The sequence below is a fragment of the Gouania willdenowi genome, chromosome 21, assembly GCF_900634775.1.
Source record: "Gouania willdenowi chromosome 21, fGouWil2.1, whole genome shotgun sequence".
NCBI lineage: Eukaryota > Metazoa > Chordata > Actinopteri > Blenniiformes > Gobiesocidae > Gouania > Gouania willdenowi.
This window is the reverse complement of record NC_041064.1, coordinates 28996923-29009406: the sequence shown is the minus strand read 5'-3', so window position 1 is coordinate 29009406 and position 12484 is coordinate 28996923. Positions and strand designations below refer to the sequence as shown.

General features: G+C 39.5%; 1 protein-coding gene across 4 annotated transcripts in view; it reads right to left on the bottom strand.

The window, feature by feature from the left end:
* The window catches only part of LOC114454937 (nck-associated protein 5-like), a 112463-nt gene extending 100321 nt beyond the window's left edge, over positions 1–12142 (bottom strand). For all 4 annotated transcript variants that reach the window (XM_028435881.1, XM_028435882.1, XM_028435883.1 and 1 more), the window contains exon 1: positions 11558–12142. The gene's annotated coding sequence lies outside the window, so the exon portion shown is untranslated. The remainder of the gene's footprint in view (positions 1–11557) is intronic.
* Positions 12143–12484: the final 342 nt, after the last annotated feature.

Genomic DNA, 12484 nt, shown 5'->3' with positions numbered 1-12484 from the left:
TGTAAAAAACACTTTGGGCATGTGTTTGATGCACAAATAGCACTTTTATGATGTTTAAGCAGACCTGGGCTCTACTGTACACAGCCGAACTATCCTGTCAAACTCGCCTGTATGGCAGGTCAGTGGGCACAGCAAGTGTTACTTGAACCATTACTGTTGGTGTCCATCTGCTGAGCTACTACTAGTGATACAGAGCATAATCCAGACGACATTGGGCTGAAGTCAGTGATATTCAAATCCAAATCCCACTTGCAGATAGATTCATTATAAGTTGCTAAAATCAGCAGATACAGGCGATCCAATAGGGACAAATCTAGTCTCCTTTTTTTTGACATGCAGCAGTAACACAAAAATGTTCCTACCTATCAAGAGGTCAATGCTGCAACAACCTTACCCTCAATATAATTTTTTTTTGTTTGTTTTCTTTGTTTTGACTTCTGTGCCATCTGCCTCTAAAAATACTTCGAACATTTGTATTTTTTTTTTAAATTTAACTCCAATGAAAAGATTGTTTTTTCTCTGGATGTTTCTGTGTTTTGAAGTGTAGGGCTGTGTTCTGTATCTGTCTCGTTCACTCAAAAGTGTTTTTCCTCCTCTGAGATACTGACCTCCTCTAAACTGTGTATGAAATTTTTGGTCAGGTTTTATACGGTTTCGGCAATGTATTTCCCATAAAGCGGCCACATAATCACACACATAGTTTTTAAAAGTAGTTTGTTTTAATAAGTTCTGTATATTTAGAAAGACAATATATTAGATTAATATAACTGTATGCTTTACGTTTATGCTATAATGTTTTAGTGTGTGCGTGCATGCGTGTTAGGGATTTTCAGGAGATAGCTCTCCGGTGTAAATAGACTAATTACATGCCTTCATTTTGGGAGGGTGGAAGCATAACTTAGCGTAATCAAAAGTCTCCAGTTTAGTTGGAATGCATCAGGAGTTTGCTGAAAAAAATTTCCCTTGGGTTTTACATGAATACTTTTCTTCTGAACTCACATCCTGCTGATAGGGTGGTGTTTGTCACTCTAGTAACTCTGCAGCCAACACTGATAACTCAGTGCTGGAAACAGGCAATGGAAAGTAAACTGTTGAAAGTGTATGTTCATTGCAAGACTATAGATGTCATGGTCAAGTAAAATTTGGAGTACGAGATTATGATCGAGAGGTTGAGGGTTTGATCCTATATTCTATGCCTGTCAAAGTGTCCTTTGGTAAGACACTGATCTAAGTTGCTCCCAATAGTTGACTAGTACCTTGCAGAGCAGCTCTGTCCCATTGTGTGTGAATGTGGGTTTGAATGGGTGAATGAGCTGATATTGTGAAGTGCTTTGGGGCTATTTTGGTGGTAATAAAGTGCTATATAAATCAAGTCCATTTGCCATTGTTACAAGTATGTGTACTTATAACGATGTGTAGGTTGTGTCGATGTAGAACTTGAATTGTAGCAGTACTTGAAAATTAATTCATCATCTAAAGACACATTATCCAGATCCAGAATTGTCTCTGTTATTTCCATTCATCTTTGTTATTTTATGGCTGATCTAAATATATATATACAGTATTTTTGGGTGGAGTCACTTATAGATACTGAAGTATCTAATTCATCATCACAGTAAGAATAAAGCTGCAGCAACAGAGACATGGAGAACAACAATTGTCAGTGTTAGATCTATATTTGCCCAATCTGAACCCGAGAGGTGTTCAGGTATTGGACTTCTGCTGGTCCAATCATCTGGACTTCCAGATGAATTTGGCTTCAATTCACTAGCCCGTTTACCCTGTCTCCAAAATGTCCACGCGCAATGATCAAAGTCAGCGTACAGGTATGCATATATTCTTTTCAGAAATCCCGTTTTTGGAGGAAATCACTTGTGCAACTTTCAGACCCCTTTTGTAAGTTAGCAAGCTTTATAAATAAGGCCCTGGCTCTTCACCCTCACAGGAGTACTAAAAGGATCATGGGAGTTTACTCAACCAGTCCACATGTGTTTTATGGATCTGGAAAATATGACCATGTCCCCCAAGGCGTCCCGTGGGGGATGTTTTGGGAGTATGGGTTATGGGGTTGGGTGCTCCTTTACTAAAGGCCATTCAGCTCTTATACCAAAGGAGCAGGATTCTGGTCCGCATAGCGGGCTAAGTCAGACCTGTTCTCAGTGGCTGCATCAAACATTGACCTACAGCTCTTGCTGGAAAGGTTTGCAGCCCAGTCTTAAGTGGATGGGATGAGGATCAGTACCATAGTTGACAGTCGGAAACAGGTGGACTGTCAACTCTTGGTCAAGAAAGAGGTCTTGCCACGAGGAGTTGAAAGTGTCTTGAGATCTTGTTCGTTATGAGGATAGGATGGGCGAGTGATCAACAGGCACTTTGTAGTGAAAAAAGAGCTAAGATAGAAGGTCTCCTATGCAACCCATAGCTTTGATTATAAGTCTTTGGTATCCACAGAAAGAAAAAGATCATCAGTGCGTGCAAATGAAATAAGTTTCTGCCAAAGGGTGGCTGGGCTCAGCCTTAGAGATCGAGTGAGGAGCTCAGTCATGTGGGAGAGACTCCGAATAAAGCTGCTACTCCTCTATGTCAAGAGGAGCAGGTTATGGTTATGGCATAAAGGAAGGATGCCTCCTGGACCTTTTTCTACAGAGTGCTGGCTTAGGAATACCTTGGGGATTTGCCATGGGGAGCTAGTGGAAGTGGAAAGGAGCATCTGGGCCTCTCTGCTGAGGATGTTGCCCCCACAACCAGGACCCAGATAAGCACCAGACAACAAACAAACAAACTGACATCATTTTCTCATGAGCTCTCATTTAACTTTTTTATAAATAAGTTGATTAACTTTCTGCCCTGAGCACCAGTTACAAAACAACACTCCTGACTAGCATTAACCCAAAGTATCCTCATGAGATATAGTGGTGGCCTAGTGGTTAAGGAAGCGGGCCTGTAATTGGTGGTTCGAATTTCACCTGGGCCATCACTGTGGGATGTTGAGCAAGTCCCTTAACCCTAACTGCTCCACGGGCGCTACATTGTGGCAGCCCACTGCTCCCCAGGGATGGGTTAAATGCAGAGAACAAATTTCGTGTATGTAGCTGTACATATATGACAATAAAGTCTATTCTATATATATATTGTTCATAATCTATTCTGCATAATTCTCTAAGAGCATTTAATGATAACAACAACAACGGAGGTGGAATTGAGTTTATATGAGCACATTGAGTGTATCGTTTAAAGTAATGAAATAAAACATGTGATATGCACATATTCAAATTGGTTGTATTGAAAAAGAAAGCAACTGTATATGGGTTTTAGGAGTTTTTTTGGTGAGTATTTTAAAACAACATCAAGTGAAATGGATACCAATGTATTTGTTAGTCCATAGTTTTGTATCATTCCATATATTCCATCTTAGCAATAGAGCTGCGCTGATGTTCATCTATGCAGTGACGTGTTGAACAAGTGAATGAAGCATGGAAATGATGCTTAACACACCATGTAAACAATGGAGAAAATGTACATGAACATTATCTTCAGTATGCAGTTTGATGTTCCTGTTCCTCATGCGTTAACATATTTTAGTGCACTTCTGTTGTTTTTACTACTGACTTAAAATTGAATGACTTTGGAGAAGGAAAAACAGGACGAATTGGAATGGAGGGAATGTAGGATTAACCAAACAGCGGCGGCAAGCAAGGTCCGAAATTCAGGAGTCCTGGGGCCAAAGATTTGCTTGGAAAAAAAACCTTTTTTTTGTGAATGGCCTTTTTGTACATGAAGCCTCTGATCTGATTTCCGTGCATCCGTTGAATTTTATTGATACTTTGATGATTGTTTTTGTATTTTCTCCTCTTATACTGTTACATAATTTTAGGTTTTGGTTTGTGGCCAGATAGAATTCTGAACTTGAGCACAGTGCATTTCTAACTTATTTGTCTAGTGAACATCTTAGTATCCGACCAAGATCGGCCGTGAAAACAGATGATCGGATTTCTAATGAATGTAGCTCACAAACGACCTGATTACATGATGTGACATCTTCATAGCGTTTCATTTATTTTCCATTTGAAGCTCACTGCATGCACTGGGAGCTTTAATTTGTATATAACATATCCATCCATCTAAATTGCAGTAGGGATATTTTTGTGCAGGCTGTAATGGTAAGTGCACAAAAACAAGTGGTAAAGTGCAATCCCAGGAGTCAAGCTGTTAGCACAGGTTCAATGACAGTTCAAATGCCAACAAAGTGTGCAGCATCAAAGCTGAACAATGCAATATCTGCTGAAACATCTTTTTTAATCATCTAATATTCAACAATAGCCAGAAGTAATGAAAGGCATACTTGCAAGCTCCAGCATAAAAAGTGTAAAAATGACAAAAACAGCAAACTTGTGACCAATCAAGTGATGACGCCTCTTTTAATGCATTGCCCAGAAACCTTGCATGTCTTTAACTTGTGAAGAAAAACATATTGTAAGATACTTAAAACATGTATGAACTCATTTTCTCTCATAACTACAGATTTAACTAACTCTGAGAGGTTCTATTTAATCTGGGAAACATGTACACTTTATGCACCCCTCTTAGCTTCAACCACAAATAGTCCTAGATTGAGATATTTTTAGCACAAAGCTATTTCTTATGCATTTGATGTTGCAAAGGTTCAAACTCTCAGCAATGTTTGTACCGTCCTATCATCCCAAGTCTCTAATCTGATTCTGCAGCACTCTGCTGCTTTGATCTTTGATGAGGAGCTATTTATTACCACTTCTTAACATTTACATATTTAAGGAATGACTCAGCTTGGCAAACATGCATTTTTCTCAGTTTCCTTTTGTTAAACTGTTTAATCACACCTCACTAATGCCTGAATCAAACATTGTGTTACTGGTGTTTGCTTTATTTTCCAAGCTTTTTCTCCTGTCCTGGAGAAGATAAAATCACAGCAGATATAAGGCTGGATCTGGATATTTAGCATTAAATGTGGTGTTATGTTTGTACGCCTACATTTAAATCAGAAATAAAATGAATATCTGAAGCTCAGGTTTGGATATGGGAATTTTGTGATCGCTCATGAGCAGCATTCTACAACTGCTGCATCACTTGCTGCATCAGTCTGTCTGAGCTTTAAATATTGAAATGTAAAATTATAAAGCTTGTATGTTTTAAGTAACACAGACTAACAAGCAGTCCTCCAAGTGCAAATGCACTCAGTAGTCAACTAATTACATGTTATATTTTTATTCCATAACCCCTTTCAGACAGCTCTACCAGCTCAAGATTCTGTGCCTTGATTCTACCATGTAGCGAAGCTTAAAAAATCCATCAAATGCCGTAATGTATTTAGAAAGTTGTAAACCGAGCTTTAAGTACACAGAAAGGTCCCAAGCAAGACAAGCTGGGGGCATAGGTATTAGGCAACAGACGTGAGAGAAAATGTCTGATTCCTCCAGTTAAGATTTGAACCCAATTACAATGTGGAAAAACTGAAGGGTCGATTATTTAATTTACCAGTCATGACTAGCAATGCACATCATTTTGGTATTTGTGATATAATGCAAGCTCATTTTTTGGTTGAGCCAACCCAAGTGATTAAACACACATGCTAACCCCTGCACCACTTTATAATCCTAAAGTAGGACACCCCTCCACAATATCTATTTGCATGTATTTTCTAACTTTTTGTGTTTTTATTTCTAAACATATCTACACACATCATAACAAGTTTGTTATGTTTTGCACTTTCATTGAGTTCTACATCAGGTGTGTCCAAACTACAGCCTGCTAGCCAAATGCGGCCCACCGTCTGTTCTTATTTGGCCTGCAAAGGAGACTTTAAAAATAAAACAATAACAATTTCATTTAGCAGACGCTTTTATCCAAAAAGTGACTTACAACTCAAGCAATAAGGGTTCAGGGACTTGCTTGCTCACCATCCCTCAGTGATGGTTTATGCTGGTTTCAAACCGGTGAATCTCTATTTACAAGCCCATTTCCTTAACCTTTACACCACGTTACCCTATGGCTCCAAACATAAAATGTGTTTTGTTACTGCACCTTGTAGTTCTAAAATGATGCAGAAATGTGATGGCCAAGACAGGTTAACCAACAAACAAAACTTAGAACAACAGAGAAGAAACTTCAACAGGGGTTTTTTTTGTTTTGCCCAAACCCTAACCCTAACTGTAAAGCACATGCCCTATGTACACACCACCACATAAACACTCAAGTATTACGCAACTCAACGATAGTGATGCGAGGTGTGTGAGAATAAGAGCAAGTGGCTCAAGTGACACTCTCTCAGTGACAGAGGCTGGTTGGATATTTATTTAGGGGTGTTGGTGCTGCGGTTAAAGCTGCAGCATGTAGAATTGTGAGACACCATGCTCCCCCTTCCCTTCCTGTTTCAAAACCTATCGACCCTTTCTGGTATCCTCATGAACGGGCACAACTGTGCAGCCCTTTGTGACTTTTTTCTCAAGAGAAACTAGTGACAAAGTAGGGACTTTATCTTGTGTTATAGGAGAGTTTTCTGATGTTTTAGAGACCTGAAAGCAAGTAGCATTTCATGCTGTGAGGACAGTAAGAGGCTCACAGCTCCTCCACTGCCACAAAGCTCACACACAAGCAGCTGCAGCGATCCCAGCAGAGCAGACAGACTCCACTGCACATCTAGACTGCAAACTATACTATTGATGGTATGTGAATGCATTGATTTCAGTCAAGCAGCCAATAGTAGCGCCAAAAACAGCTCATGGAGCACTTTGTAGAAAGATCTCTGATTGGCTGAAATCCAGCTTCATGCTCCTGGATTTCTAAAGCCTAAATATAAAGCCAAGAGAAGAAGAAGGAAATACGGGGGAAAAAGACTGTGAAGAGGAGTAACAGCAGGAACAATGACTGCAGACGAGAACACATCACAAAAAAAAAAAAAAAAAAAAAAAAAAAAAAAAAAAAAAAAAAAGGGAAGAAACGAGGTTGGATGTAAAATTATCTGTGTTCAAATTAGGGGACGGATCTAGACAAGCATAATGCTTTTTTCCGTCGCCCTTTCCGGCATGAAAAAGGACAAAAAAAAAAAAAAAAAAAAAAAAAAAAAAAACAATGATGTGATTTTGCTCTGAATGTCAAATGAATTTCTGTGAATGCAACCATGTCGGAAATGAACTGAATAAATAAATAAATAAATAAATAAAGAAGAGGTTCAGTGTCCACTCAGAACACTTTGAATTACAATATGTGCAAAGATGATTTTTGATCAAAGGGTTAAACATATTTTACATACTGGAGCTTTAAGGAAACAGGCTTGGAATCAGAGAGTCACTGGTTCAAATCCGACCTCGGTGATCAATGTGAGATGTTGACAAAGTCACTTAACCCTACTTAACCCTAGCTGCTCGTGTTGTACATCACTTTGGATAAAGCGTAATTTTCTGTTATAAAGTTTCACAGACACACAATGTAGTCAATAGTAATATTGTGCATGAACATGCTGGATACGCTCAGAGGGTCACTATTAACAAACTGTTAAAAGCACACACTCCCACAGACACACACTTTCTCCATGCTCATTGATCTGCAGTCTGCTCTTTTAACTCTACTTAAATTGTTCATATCTGACTATATTGGACATAATGTTTTGGCAATTAGGCCAAAAGTACCACTCCACAGGGGGGTAAATGACTCAGTCTTACTCTGTGATAATGCATACACCTCTCACCTATATTTTCAGCAATATTAGCTGTTCCTATCAAAAAGATTCTTGAACCTTAAGGCAAGTACTGACCCCTTTTCTGTGACCGCACAATGCCCCAATGTAGTCCTCTAATCGAATGCATTAGACTACGTGCTTCAGTGCTTAAAAATGTGGAATAAAAGTACCAACAGACAATGGCGATTTATCTGCCTTAAGCTACTGTTTAAAGGCTTTTTCCACATCGAGGTCAGGTCAGTCATGCTGCAGCAATTATACTACTCAGACATCTTTTTAACAGTACCATGGCATCATAGCTGATGATTTCAAAGCAGCAATGCCATGATTTCTACAGTGATGGTGCCTGAGTTAGCGCATTTAGTCTTTATGTGCCTTAATACAACAGTATCACATTACCAACAAAGTCTAACTGATTGGCTCTTTTACTGCTTCTTTTACTGCCAAATCTTTGGAAAACTTCTACTGCTTGTTTACTGTTACTGTTTTATAAAAGTAAATTACCTCTTAAGATATATAAAATTTCTTTTTCATAACTACATGTCTTTGGATCAATCTGTTGTGCCTATGACATTTACGGCTGAGGACTAGCTAACAGTGTTCGGTGTGTAATCTGTATAGAGCTCTCTGTATGATGGAATTGGCTGCGATACGACTTGTACATGAACCCCTTGTTTTTGTTTTTACAGAATTTTGTCACATTGCTATTTTTAGGCCGGGGTACCAGACTCAAAATGCCCCTCACTTTGTTCTTCTTGTTCTTGTTGTTGTTGTTATGTACACTTGTTAAAATCGCTACTCCTCTGTTATTCGTGAACGGATCGGGCTGAAATTTGGTATGTATAATCTATGGATGTGTACGCATTGACGTTCAGAACTCGGTTTTCGATTAGGGGCCCCAAAAGAAAAAAAAGTAAACAAAAGTCGATTTCTCATTTATTTTCCAATCAAATATTACGAAGGTCGGTACCGAATCATTGGCACATACCAATATATAGGGTCCATTACCCCAGACATGTCACGGGGGCACCAGGGGGCCCTATTTTTCAAATGACTACTCCTCCGTTAGTTCTTGTTAGATCAGAATGCAGTTTGGTATGAATACTCTATGAATGAATATGATGAGACGCTTGGAGCCCTTTTTTTTTAAATGGGACCCAGTAATTTCCAAATTTATGGGAACATAGTCATGTGATATACTGTTTAAAGGTAATTCAATGTAGATTATGATTATGCCTCATACAATTCGATTAGGGGCCCGAGGTGCCCGGGGGCCCACCCCCATGTTTCAGGAATTTCCATTAACAAGTCATTTTCTCATTTATTTGTGAGTCAAATATTGAGAAAGTTGGTGTTACCAAATCATTGACACATACCAATATATGAATGGGGCCCATTATGTGCCACGGAGATTTTTCAAATGATGTTAATGTTCGTTGAATCGGGATGTAATTTGACATGGATATTCTATGAGCGGATGTCAAGAGCCTCTTGGAGACCTTTTTTTATTCAGTGGAACCGAGTCATTTGACTGAATTCTCTGGAACCTGGTACGTGCTATTCAGCGCGGAGACATTCCACGGGCTCGGCTGTAGTTCATGCGAATGTGTTTATTATTACTGTATATCTGAGACATTTTATAACTGCTTATAGTTGATTTGTTATTTCTCAAGGGCGTGATTTTCACACAAGATACCCTTTCCCACACTTCTGTTTCACCCATAAAGTTTCAGGAATCAGGAGGTGGTATACTGCTATCACAACATAAGATCATACCTGTCAAGTTTTGGATTTGAAATTAAGGGACATTTTCTGGCGCCCACTGCGAGCCGTCCTACCCACCCAACTAAGCTCCAGTATCCCTTATATTTTAAAATAGGTGTATAAGAAATATATATATATATATATATATGAAGCACATGTGTTTATTTAATATACTTACAGTTTATATACAAGTCAACACGTTGCATATTTACTGTTAATTTCTTTAAGTCAGACATTAACATTTTTTTTTCATTATATATTTTCTTTTAGTTTCTCATGCTCACTCATGTAGTTCTCTGGTATTCACTAAAGACTTGTTAGACACATTTGTTGCAGATTTTACATTCTTAAACACTTTATAAAGCGGTGTACATTTGTGACGCTTGTGATTGAATGATTTTTAATGGTGACTTACGTGGTTCCTTCTGCTGTGGTAGACGTTAAAATCTCAGTTATTAATCTAACAGAACGTGTAACTGTGTAACATCCTGCTGCTCTTTAGGAAGATAAACTCTGTCTCATTTCACAACGTATTTACACGAGTTCTTTGTTTTTTTTTGCCAGAACATCTTCATTCATTCATCATCTCTTTTCTGAGTTGTTTCCGGGTTTGTTGCCGCTGTCAGCACTGATCTCGCGAGCACTGCCACTCAGGCCATTTCAGGTGGTAGTTCTCGCGAGGCTAGTGATGGCGTTCACTTTAGTAAGGCATCTTTTAATTATTATATTAAAATATGGGATATTTACGGGAAAATACTAATACGGGAAGATGGTGGGAAAGAGGGGTAAAATACGGGAGTTTCCGGGCCAAAACGGGATACTTGACAGTTATGCATAAGATTAGCTCCCTTTTGTTTTCTAAATTAGCATAACCAATAACTTCACTAATTTTGTTCCTTATTTGAAATATTTTAACTGCCACCTCTTTTAACTATAATTATAAGCACTTCCAGGAGTAGGATGGATAAAGTGGGGAAAGTGATGCTCAAAATTGTATTTGCCGCTGTCAAAAATATTTGATATTGATGAAGATGATATTTGTTATGTATCAGTACGTAATAATATCAGTTCTGTCTGTAACAACAAATGTTTGGTTTTCTTTCTTTTTTCTATATGTCAATGTAGCAATGAAGCATTGCAGATTGTGCATCTCAATCTTAGAAATAAACACACCAGCTTCATATTCCATAATTGTATTTTTTGTGTTTAAATTACCAAAAAGTTGCCTGGTCTCTGATTGATTCGGCAGCACCAATTGTATAAAAAATACCAGTGGGAAACAAAACACATTGGCCGAGACCAGAATCCAATATGCTCATTGTGCTAATTCATGTGTGTAACTGCTCATTGGTAAACTATTGACCTCTGACGACATGACACCCACTACTCAGTTTAGGCCTGTGTGCTGCACCCAATAAGAAGGCTGCTTGTCTCACAGATGATTCAACTGTACAGCGCTGACCTTAGCTGACCTGAATACGCTGAACAGGCAGGAAGGAATCTAAATTGGATTTATTGCACTGGTTTGGATGGGACTGTGCAAAGTGAAGTAGTTCTTCCATCTTTTGAAGAAAAACAAATGGCATTGGCTTGTGCTCTACATGTTTGTCTCCAGGAGATCAGATAAGGAAAAAAAAACCCTTCATGAACCAAAAGGACATGAATGAATTTTTTATTGAGGTCTGCTGAGTCTGGGCCATCCTGGCCTATTTTCCAGTTTGGAGGAAGAGCCGTTACTTGTTGCTCAGCATGATATCGCTGAGGTCATGCATTATGCATGCAGCTATTCTGCAAAGTGCATGCAAACAGTGAGGCTTTAAGGTCATTCCACAGCAAATATATTTGGATGGTTTAAAACCTTGTCTCGTCATCCATAACTGCTGATCCTGTACAGGGGATGCTGGAACCAACCCTATCCCAGCAGATTTAGGATGTGAGGCAGTTTGTTTAAAATCTCTCAAATGAAATCAGTCGACATTTGTACAGAAGCTGTTACATGTGTGACATTGACAGGGCTCCACAAAGCCATGAAATGCATCATTGTGACATTTGCACGTGCAGGTCATAGCGGAGCATCCTTACCCTGCCAGTGGCTGAGCGTTTCCACGGAGACAGATGTCAGCAGAGGCGAGTGGTGAGCTGAGTGTTCACCTCTGATCATTCACATCACATTAGCTGACCACCTAAGGAGTAGAACACAGCAAAGAGCTACGCCACCACTATCTGGGTCATCCGTGATGCTGAAGCCATCCTCATGTGAGTGGTGAAGGTAAACGTGGTGAGGTGCAGACGTCACAGGCCCTCAGCGATCCTCACATCCACACACAGAAGCATCCTTCATCCGCAGATTCTCTGCTACCAGATGTGATAAATTCCACAGAGATTCAGACTGACGTCGTATCCATATCCCGGCTGTGAGATCAGCACAGAGGACGAGAGCTCTACGAGTGCGCAAACCTCGTCAGCACGAAGCGTCACAGACTCACCCAGAGCCTGCCTCTATTTCTCCTCTTCCTCCTCCTCCCACTCCCTAATTCACTGCTTTATTGCTTGCTCTATTTCTATCCTTCTCTGATGCTCACTCATATTTCCACTTCACTGCTCTCTCCCTCTCTAATTCTCAGCTACATCTCTGTGCTGTGCTGTGCTGTGCTGTGCTGTGCTGTGCTGTGCCTGGAGGATGTGGAACATGTGTTGAGGATGGGGGCAGGGGGACTGCTGACTTCATAGGTGGCACGCTGACGTCTCTCACTGATAGGATAATGGCACGCTACGCTGGCATTTTGGGGCCGCATTCTCATCCAACTGGCAATTGTATAAAAATAATCAGCTCAGCCTTTCTGGGTTACCTCTATTTTCGAATCAAACACTTAAACAATAAAAGCAGAGAATAAACAAAAATCAGTCACTGTGCTGGAAAAAAAGAGTTACAATTGTTTTGTTCATAAATGGAAAATAACAAAAGTAAAGAGATTTCACAGAGAGGAAACGCTAAAGCAGAACAACTGC